The following is an 11,242-nucleotide window of genomic DNA, read 5'->3' as shown; positions in this document are numbered from 1 at the left end:
GGGATGACAGGCGTGACCCGCTACTACCGTCATTGCTCTCCTGTTGCCCCTTTGGTTTGGGTGTCCTCTTCACTCCCTCCGGTGATGTCTTTCATTCCATTCGAAGAAAGAAGGGCTTCCCTGTTAGAGACAGCACCAGCCAATACTGCATGCTTCTTCCCTTTAACAAACCAGTGTCTGCCTGAAGGATTCCTTTTGAAGCTAGATGATATCTGGATATTTGGGGGTCAGAAAACTGGAGTTTCTGAAATTTTCGCCTCCTGCAAGTCGCTTGTATTTTTTGTTTGTTTTTGTCTTTGGTGAATCACAAACCCTCATTCTCAAATGGAGTTCTGTGTGTAGGTAATGACAGCCCATCTACTTACCAGCAATTAGGCGAACAGCAACACCTGACCCTCACCAACTCAGGCTCTGGTGAGAAACCAGTGCAGACAGTGTCATCTACAAGTGGACTCCACAGGGCTACCTCAGCCTTCCATATGAAAATAGCCGAACCTAGTAGCTGCGGTGTAAAGTCATTCTGTTCTTTCTGTCCTAGATTCCAGTTGCTGCTTCTCTCTGGAGACTTTTTATGCTTGTTTAGTTCTCTGTGAAGTCAACAGGAACATAGGACACCAAGGAAGCCTATAAGAGTGAGATTCTCTGACCCAATTTAAATGTCCTCATAGTTCAGTTACTCCAAAGAATCAAGCCTTAAAGGCACAGAGCCTTGAAGTTGCCCAAGCTTTACCCAAATTCCCCTAGGTTGTGGGATTGCAGAAGATTGCGGAAATCTCTCTTTCTTCCCTCCTCTCTTCTACACTTTGTGTGTAGGGGATTTCAAGTGTATAAAAAACATCATGTTGATTTTATCTGGGTGAAGTTCTGCCTGGGAATGACTAGCTTGTCACTGCAGGGGCTGCTAGGATTACACTGTGGAATGAGTCTGGTTGTTTATTTTTTTTAATTTTGATTTTAAATGGATTTAAAATTTTGATTTTAAATGGAATGCTCGTAGGTATTGGTAGTCTCATTTCTGTTTTTTATGGAGGAGTCGGGAGTAACAGGTAGATTTAAACTCTCAATCTGTTGATGGTGCAAAACACTAACGGTTTGTCCTTAGTCATACACTGGATTGAGGTCCTATCTTAATAGCAGCTATTATAAAATACTCCTTTGCTCTAAATCATAGCTTATAAAGAATATAAAGAGTTTGAGGACACAGTGAAATGGTGTCAATTTCTCTCATTGCCACTTGGTTTCTTGTGTAGTATCTATACACTGCTTATTTTTAGGAGTTCAATGTGATGGCTCTGAAATTATTTCATATCTTCTCCAGTCTTACCTATCCTTCAGAACATGTTCAGTTCCCCTGATCTTGTTTTCATGGGTTCTCACAACTGTAATAAACTACTGGGCTGTGATCCCCTGAGGCCAGGGCTAGGAGTCCCCTGAGGGCAGAGATGGTTTCCATCTTCTCGACCCCAAAATTGTCAGTGTCCAGCACTGAGCTGGAACACAGTAGGTGTTTGCCAGATAGATGAATGAATTCTACTCTAGCAATGTAATTCATAAGGCATCCATGTATCAATTGAGTATAAGTAACTTTTAAAGCTAATAGAGTTTTCTCAAGATCTAGAAGAAGAAGCTAGAATTTGCTCATATGTAAATTGCCTATTTGTGGGGTGTGTTATGGGACCGTGTTCTACTTCTGGTCATCTTTATCCACTAAAAGAGTGCCCACTTGTAATATAAGTAAGTGTTTTGCAAGTAAGATATTAGGAAAATTAATCTCTAAAATAAGTGTACTAAAACTGGGGCTAGCACATTTTTTTAAGTAAAAGCCCAGATAGCAAATAGTTCAGTCTTTGTACAAATGTGGTCTTTGCCACAACTACTCAACTGCGGACCTTGTAGAACAAAAGTAGCCATAGACAGTACCCAAAGGAATGATCATGGTTGTGTTCAGTCAAACTTCATTTATGGACACCCAAATGTGAATTTCATAAATTTTCCCTTATCATGAAGTTCTAATCTTTTAAAATATTTTACTCCTGAAATACTGAACAATGTAAAAACATTGTTAATTTGTGGGCTATACAGAAATGAGCCAGGGACCTGACTTTGGCCCGCTGACCAGAAGTTGGCCGTCCTAATACTCTGCCTAATAGTTTCCCAAAGTAGTGAAATGAGGGACGTGGGAGCCTTTTCTTCGGGGCTTATCTTTTTTTTTTTTTTTTTTAACATCATTTTGTGTTTGTTTTGTGTATGTTTGCTCATGTGCACTTGTGCATGTGTGGTAGAAGTAGAACAAGGTTTTCAGTCTACATGGGATATATTTTCTTTGTAATTTGGGATGAAGAAAGGAAATTGTAGCAAATATGGTATGATCCCAGTTTCTTTTCAAAAAGCATAGTATACAAAAAATGATATATTTACATATGTTTGTAAAAAGTTCTGAAAGTTATTTACTAAACAATAGCAGTGGTTACCCATGAGAATTGGGAGTGGAATTGTTGAAAGGGGGATATTGACCTATTTCTCATTATTTGATGATTTTAAATGAGAATGGTTCTCACGTTATTTGTGGAATTAATATTAGTTAAGTGTTTAAAGTATATTTATGAAAAAGAAAACACTGAACCTGCTTCTGTGAATATACAATCACACCTGTGATATTAATGATGCTGTAATTTTTTCATATTGACCCTACTGAAATACAGCTTTTGGAAAATCTCTTCTGTATGAGAGAATTGATAAATAGGAAGTGTTTCGGTTTCTTGGGAGTAATAATATCTTCACCAGGGATGTTAATATTTAAGATAATGTAAATGGGCACCAAAATCCCACTGTCTAACTAAACTGTGGATCCAACCCACATACCCAGAGTTAGAGAATACATTTCTTACTAAAACACAAAAGACCCTTGAAAGCAGATGGTGTCTTTGTCCCTTGATACCAGTGTGTTTTAATAAGGTTTCACTAGAATTTCAAAGTCTTTGGTTAAATTGGAACTGACGTTTATGCTAATTAGCTGAGTCTGGAGTGAAACAGGTAAAATTGAATTACAGTGGTTTCCAAATAATGTTTATTTTTAAAAAGGTGGCACTAAAGAATACTTAGCTCCATTTGTCAGGAATTTTGTCTCCCTCCTTCACTGATTCCTTTCCAGCCTGGGGGTTAATCTGGTCATCTGAAATCTTTTTGTCTGCCTGTAATATAATAGGCTGTTTTGCTGTAGTCCATCTGTCTCCTACAGGAGGTGAAAGTACTTTTCAGAAATGGCTTGAGTTGATATTATTAATCTTTAGAAGCAGAGAAATTGCTTGAATAATTTAATAGCCAAATGGCGTGGGGAACTGGTATAAAAATAAATTTTCCTGTCAGTTTTAAAAATCACGGCCTCTCTCAAATATCAAAACAATGGATGCTTTTGCTCTTTCATGCAGATTTCTATATTCACACCACCTAGGACAGTGATGAAACATCTAGGAAATTGGTGTTTACTTTTTTTGTTGTTGTTAGTAAAAAAAAAAAAAATCCCACAATAAACTAATTAACAAAAAGAAAGCCCTTCTTGTTCTCTGAAACAACAGATGCTGCCTTTGACCTTGGGATTTAAGGGCAAATTTATTCTTGTTGGCATGTCTTGAATTTCTTGGATTTGCCCGTAGGAGGGCAGCAGTTGGGATTGAGTGCTTTTGAAAATATATAAATGATTTTAAAAAATCAAGTCTGTGCAGCTGTTGCTGAAGAAATTATTGTTCTCCCTCCAGTTTGTTAATATATAGGGTTTTAAAAATTGCTCTTATTTTGTTTTGTTTTACTTTTGATTGGTGTTATCTCAGTTACAGATGTCACAGGCTCTGGGTGTCTGGTCTCCTGCTATACTTTGCTTCACTGTGTAGAAGATTGGAGTATGATGCATGTGGCCTGCAGGCCCCCATTGTCCCTCTGTGCTGGGATAAGGAATACAGCCAGTCCCGTGTCAGGCAAGCCAGAGAACGTGGGCATATTAATGGCCAAATAGCGTTTTCTCTCTGATACAGCCTCTCGTGGTGCCGTTTGTCTGCCCTGTCTTTGGGAAAGTTGTGTGGAGACAGCCAAGGCTTTCTGAGGACTTCGAGGGTCAAGGGAATGACTCTGCATGCAGTAGGCCCACAAGGTTATTAGGATTTGTTCGAAGGCCACTAGCAAGTTTGTTTGCTTTTTAAGCAAAACCAATAGATATGCATTGAACATTTTCTTTCTTCTTTCATAAATCACGCATTTGAGAAGGAAATTTGATGATGAGAAATGCTTACCTCTGAGCAATAAAGAATTAAATAATGACTGTCGTTTAGACAGTGCTGAAATTAGAATTACCTTTCTCCCTCTGTCACAAAACACCATTGCATTTCTGAGCAAATTGACAGTGAGGTGATCAAATCAGTTTTTTTTGTTCTCCTTTCTAGGTATTTTATTGTGCATTTTCTTTTTATCTTCTGGCTATAAACTTTTATTTGGGGATCATGATAATGAGGCAGCTAGTATCAATTTATATAACTTTATTAGTCAACTTACAGGCAAAAGGCAAGACATATTAGAATGTCCTTGTGGGTACTTAATTAGAAAATTTGAGTCCAAACATGTTCATGTACTTAGTGCCTGCTAATGAAAGAACAGATAAGCTGCTCAGAGGTAACAGGCCAGTGTGGAAGAATGTGGAGGATCCATGGACGGCCCTTTTCTCTCTGGCTTGATGGTAGGAAGGGAGCACATAGAACAGGCTGCACAGCTTCCCCTAGGCGTGTGTCTTCTGCAGTCAGGCCCTTGCTGAGCAGCTGCCGGATGGGCTCTCCTCGCCTGATGCTTCAGGGCCATCCTCCAAGATGCTTTCAGCATCCCTCCAATATCACATGAGGACTGATGTTCTAAATATCAGTGTTTAGAGACTGACCCTCCCTGGAAGGAGGTAGTTAAGACCTCCTGTCCTCTTAAGTGAATGCTTTTGGAAGGCAACACTGGGATATCCACGAGGGTAATTGGATATACAAGGTGGTTATGACTCTTTAGAGACTGTTTTAATCTTTTAGGGTATTTTTCTTGTGAGTTTCTGGTACTTGAAAATGTCCCAGTCCTTTTGGGTAAATACCTTGAGAAACTCGAGGCTATAAAGGAGTTTAAATAAACTTGATTTTCTAATTAACTGTTCAGAAATTCATTTTTTGGTTAAGTTATCCAAGATACATGTTTTAATGTTTTTTGTCTAACCAAGCAATTATCCAGTCAGCCAACTAACTAACCAACCACCCAACATCACTGAATGTCTTGCTCGGAAACTCTTTTTTCCCCCCAAATTTTCCCAAAGCTACTAAAGAATACCAAGTATGGATGGCAAAGGCATGCTTTAGAAACCATATCAGTTAAACTTGTTAATTTATCCGTAAGGGGAAAACAACACTCTCTTCTTCTTGCTAAATTCCTTCAGGACTATGGTTAGAGCTTAACTGTGCAGAATTCTTGCCCAACAATGAAAACATTTTCTATAAAATTATGGAAAGTTGCCCATTCTGGAAAACTCTAAAGTAAAAAGGATAAAGCATTTCTCAAGATAGAATTTTATTTCTGGTGTTTTTGCATGTACTTTTTGACATGATGAATCTGGGATAAATTTTCTTTTGCACTCATTGGGATGTGTGTGGGTATGTTGTTAATCATCGGAGTCCCACTGGAATGAAATGTATTGTATTAGTGCTTAAACTAAAATTTGTTAATTTGAGAGTTTATAAAAGAAGGCTTAAGCCTACTGCATCTTAGAAGTTACTGTGTTCAATTAAAAAACTTTTTTCTTCTTGCTCTTTTGGCAAAAGAATAAAGTCCATAGGGCATGTAAAGAATGGCAGTTTAAAAATAAGTAGGCTTTGAAGCTTGAATAAGAACATGGCTAGAGATTTTAAGGGATTGGTTTAAACAGGAGAGGTAAAATTTTTTTTATGAAAAAAATATTTTTGTATGAAATCTAGATTACGTATACATAAAATAGGAATTGATTTTTTAAAAACTTTGCTTTGAGTTTCTCCAAAATTTTTGATGTCCTTGATGGCCATCCAGAATTAATCTCCTTAAGCAGCAATTTAGCAGAAAGTAGCTAAAAGACTTTCTATATTTTGGAAAATAGTTTCTTGGACTCAATATTTGGATGTGTGTGCTTTTGTGTGTGCTTCAATTACATTATCCCTATGTTTTGGCCAGGCATTAAATAATTGAAGCACTCGTGGTACATAATTATACAGATTGTCATCTTTAAAGGCTGGAGAACAGCAGCAAACCTGTTTCCAGAGACATTTCAGTCCTTTCGTAGGCCGAGGTCAGGTTAAGCTCTGGTAGGGCACTCTTTCGTCCTACCCTGCAGTATGGAAAAAGCATAGATGTGGATGGAGGCAAACCTAGCACACGTCTAAGCCTCTTGTTTATTAGTTATTTAACATTTTGCAAGCTATTTAAGCCCTCTGAGCTTTAAGAGTTTGATGGGTTGTAAATGCCGGGTACTACAGTAGGACTAAGCAAACGCGTCTCTTTTCCTTAGGAAGGTCACTGTCCTGTGGGAGGGGCAGACTTCAGAGCACAACTTCAATAGACATGGTGGTAGTCTCAAGTTCGGAGATGAGTGCTCAGAGTGTCACTCCTGCCTGGCAGCTCATTCCTTTTTGCCACGCATTTAGCCGACACCTGACTATGTGCGAGGACCTGGACGGTGTGGACAGAAAAACACAGGGCTGACTCTTCTGGTATCTTATAGAGTCAGTAACAAAGAGATGACGGTAAGCTAGAAATTCTGGGCTACTGTTCAGGGTTTGTAAGAATGAAATGAGCTTTTTATTCTTCTTCATGCCATCTCTATCTGCTTCACTCAGGCCCTGTCCGAGCACCCAGTCTCCCATGTGCCTAAGCAGAAAATGAGGTAGCTGTTTCTCTTGGTTACGGTTTCATATAATGAATCCCTTTCCTGGTGGGATGGCTGAGTACTTCTTCCTAAGAATATTTGCATTATTACCAAAGACTTTGGGAGACATCAAGATGATCTTATATAAGGGCGAACCCCCCCAAAACAAGAATTATCTTTGGAGGATGGGCCCCTTGTTGTAGTACACTTGAAATTTGTTTTTCCATATCAAATGGCCAGCCAAAGTTTTTATTTGGAAGTTTTGGGGCGGTTGCATCATAATTTGCCAAAGAAACTTTCTGAGTTGTGGCAAATGAGTGGTTCTTCTACCATGACAACGCGTTTGCCCCCACTGTGCTGAGGATCCAGCCGTGTTTGTCTGAAAACGGCAATGGCCCTCATGCCCCACCCTCCTTAGTCACCTGCTCTCACCCTGAGAGACTTTTTTTTTGTTTCCCTGATGAAAAAAGTCCTCAAAGGGAAAAATTTTGCTGATGTGGAAGAGGTGAAACAAAAAACAGTGGAAGCACTAAAAGGCATGAACATCAACTAGTTCAGACACTGTTTTGAGCAGCGGAAATAGGCGTCTTGCATCAAACGGAGAGTACTTTGAAGGTAACTTAAGTTTAGACATGTAAGAATAAATACACAATTGTTAATAGATAAGTTCCGGGGGTCTGCCGTACCTCTCCATTTGGAAGATTTCTGCCATTGAGCAGATCTCCATGGATACCTGGAGTGTCTCTCTCAGGTTCCACTCTAATGGTGCCTGGCTCCCATCAGATGTGTGGTGAGTGCTGGGGTCCCTGGTGCTTCCTGGAGAGATCAGCAGATGATCACCTCATTCCACCTCAACTGTGAATGCTCAGGGTATGTGGACTTTTCAGGCACAGACCCAAACTTGAGAATGTGACCTGACTCAGAAGTCGGGCTGCTCTGTTACAGGTGAAATGTTTCCTTTCTTCTTTGGTGGCTAATCTGTCTTTCCCTGGGCTTCACTTCCAGGTCATCCTCTGGAGAAGAGGTCTAGGACCTGTGACAGCACCTTGCTTAAGTACTTCTTAGATCGGATCTTTTAATTATGAGACATATATAATTAATTTTATACACCCTGCAATATATAGTACATATATAATGTGATTAATCATGTCATTAATTATAAAATGTAATCTCTTGTAAATAGTTCTTAGTTCCTCCGGCAAATCAAGTAAGTAAATTATAGACACATGGGGAAATATAAAATACTCAGATACTCCTTATAGTAACATATTAACTATCATTCAGGCAGAAGGACAAAGAGGGAACACACATATGAACCATTTTGATATGTGTTTTCTTTTGAAGCACAGGCAGGAGCACATCATTTTCCTTCCGGCAGAGTTCAGCGACTTCTTACTGCATCAGAATAGCCTGCCTCATAGGCCTCTGGGAGCGACTTTTTTTTCCCCTTTTCATCTGAAGCATTTCAAATCCCTTTGGGTACCCTTCACTCCAGCTTGCCTGGGTTATTAACTGTTCTCCCAAAGACCATACTTTATATCTCCAGGCTTTTGCGCCTGCTGTTTGGTCAGTGGGGAATAAACTTTACTCCTTATTCATTTATAAAATCCTGCTGATCCTGCAAGACTGAGTTCAAACACCTCCTCTGTCGTGAAGCCTTCTATGTTCCTACTAATCCGAATCAGTGATTTCCTTCTCTCTGTTCCTGTTGCTGGTCTATTGTGTGGACCCGTATTACCTGTATAGGCTTTTCTTATTCCTGCTTGTATCTCGCTCATTCATCTATCCGTACATTCATTCAGCGGTTATTTCTAGCGAGCTTTATCTCTGACACTGTGTGAGGAGGTGGGAATGTATTTGGGGATAGAAAACAGAGATGGTGCCTGTTCTCTGAGAGCTGACGTTCTTCGCACAGAGGTGGGTGATAAATTCACAGAGCTATCAAATTGCAGTTGTGGTAAGAGCTGGGAAGTCAGAGAGGTTTTTGTTGTTCTCTCTCTAGATTGGAAATACCTGATTTCTGTGAGAACCCCTTGCTTGGTTGGGAAGGCCAAAGAAAAAACCAACTATAACCACGTAGTGGGGTACATGCTCTCTGTTGTGGGTTGAATTGTGTCCCCCCAAATATATGTGGAAGTCCTAATCTCTCGGAAATAGGGTCCTTGCAGGTGTAATGAAGATCAGGTCACACTTCGTTAAAGAAGGATTCAAGATGACTGGTGTTCAGTAAGAAGAGGAGAGGAGACAGAGACACAGCTGTGCAGCGGGGACTGCCCCATGAAGATGCAGAGATTGAAGGGCTGAGTCTACAAGCCAAGAAACACCAAGGAATTTTGATGACTCCTGGAAGTCAGGGGAGAGACGTCTTCCTCAGAACTTCCAGAGAAGTCAACCCTGAGGACACCTGAATTTCAGACTTCTAGCTTCCAGTGCTGTGAGAGGATCAGCGTCTCTTGTAGGACGCTCAGTCTGTGGTGCTTTATGATGGCAGCTCTGGGCAACTAATACGCTCTCCTGGACAGAATGCATGTGAACCAAGGCACAGACCACAGTGCACTAACATGTGGACAAATGGATGAACTGGATGAAAGAATGCGTGCATGGAGCGCTGTGTTTGCTCCCTGTAATGGTAGGAACAGGGTGAGTTCAGGGCGTCTGTTCTGTTCCAACTCTCCACCCAGAGGAAGAGACTCACAGTTGACATCCTTACCAGTTGATAATGCTGACTCAGTTATTTTATTGCCCATGTGGCTCTGTCTTCAGAAATAAAGCTGTGTTTTTGTCCCTGGCTGAAGGAGTATAAATAAGCTGGAATCACTAAATATTAAAATAGTAGCAACTCTTCCCTTTCTCTCTTCAAAGTAGCTCTTCGTCTTCACACCTCCCACCCCACTCCTCAGGCAGTGTGTGTTTGTCCCTCTGGTTGAATGACTGGCTTCAAGATAAAGCAGCAGTTATGGTTTGTCGTTGTTGTTAATGATTGTTAGATTTGTGTTGCATTTTATATTTTCAGAGCATTTTACAGTTGTTTGAGTTCCATAGCACACAGGGATTCTTGATATCAAAATGTTTTTTTGTTTGTAAAGAAAAAAAAGGATCCAGGTGTTTAGTGATAGTTGAAAACTACAAGGATCAGACACTCGCTGACAGGCATGCTACCTCCTGAACCCTTCCCCCACTCTAGATTCAGTAAAGTGCCTCTTCTGTGACGTCTCCATGGTCTAAGTCTCATGATTCTTCGCTGCACTTTGTTACATGACATTTTGTTTCTGTGGGTTTTTCCACGCAGATTGTGGGTCCCTGAAGGACAGGTCACCAAACTCACCCTGCGGGCATGCAGCAGCCCTCTCTTGAATAAGCAAGTAAATACAGAGTGAATGGAATTTCTAGAGCTGACTTAGCCCGGGAATTCCCACTTTTCAGCAGCTGCTTTCCATTTCATGCATCCACAACCATGTCCATGAAACTGCGACGAGTCTTTAAGCAAATTACAGAGAGGCAGGGACAGGATGGAGCCACCAGCTTGGAGAACTTCCAGATCACCTTAGGCTCTGTGTGGATATCCTACTCTTGCTGTCATGGAGAACTGAGTCAGATATCTTCCAGGCTCTTGTCACTGCTCAGAGTTGCCAACCAGAGGTCACAGGGTCATAGGACAGGTCAGGTTGGCCACCGTGGCTCTATGTATAGACGGGCAGGTCTGAAGTAGAGGTTCTCGTCATCCAGAAATCTCTGATGCTGGACGTCTAGAGGACCCGGTTGTGAGATGACGCCAGTGACAGAGAGCACAGCAGTCCCCATGTCTAGAGAGTGAGCCTCTCTATGCTCTTCACTTTTCATTGATGCGTCTGGGTGTTTATGAGCATCCTGTGATATGGCGCCAGGCATCCAATCTTTATGGGTCACCCAAAGCATTCAGGATGGGCTGTTTAAGTCAGCCCTGGTCTCTGCATGCCTCCAGGCCTGTGTCTTGCTCTTCTTTGTGTCTTGGCCCACCTTGGCGCTCCCATCAGATAACATTACTCGCACCATACTGGATGAAAGCTAGTCCTCAGGACACTCAGATTGTGGGACAAAACAAAGAGGAGAGACTGTCTTCCAGCAGTTCATTTAGCACAATAACTGCATTTACAGAAATAATGTCTATCGTTGTTTATTCTCGAGATTAGGGAAGTGAGATTGCAGCTCTCAGGGTGATATGCTCTTTTTGTGTGTTTTTTCCTCGTTGTCTAGATCTGGGACCCTTTTTCTTCCACCTCAGCATGGGTACATGTCTGTTATTTCATAATACATTAATTTTAAAAAATCATAAATGAACTTTACAATGTTAGAAATATT

This window comes from Carlito syrichta, unplaced genomic scaffold, assembly GCF_000164805.1.
Source record: "Carlito syrichta isolate Samal-C Ts95f unplaced genomic scaffold, Tarsius_syrichta-2.0.1 Scaffold303284, whole genome shotgun sequence".
In the NCBI taxonomy this organism is placed as follows: Eukaryota; Metazoa; Chordata; class Mammalia; order Primates; family Tarsiidae; genus Carlito; species Carlito syrichta.
The sequence above is the reverse complement of the archived record's forward strand: the minus strand, read 5'-3'. Positions refer to the sequence as shown.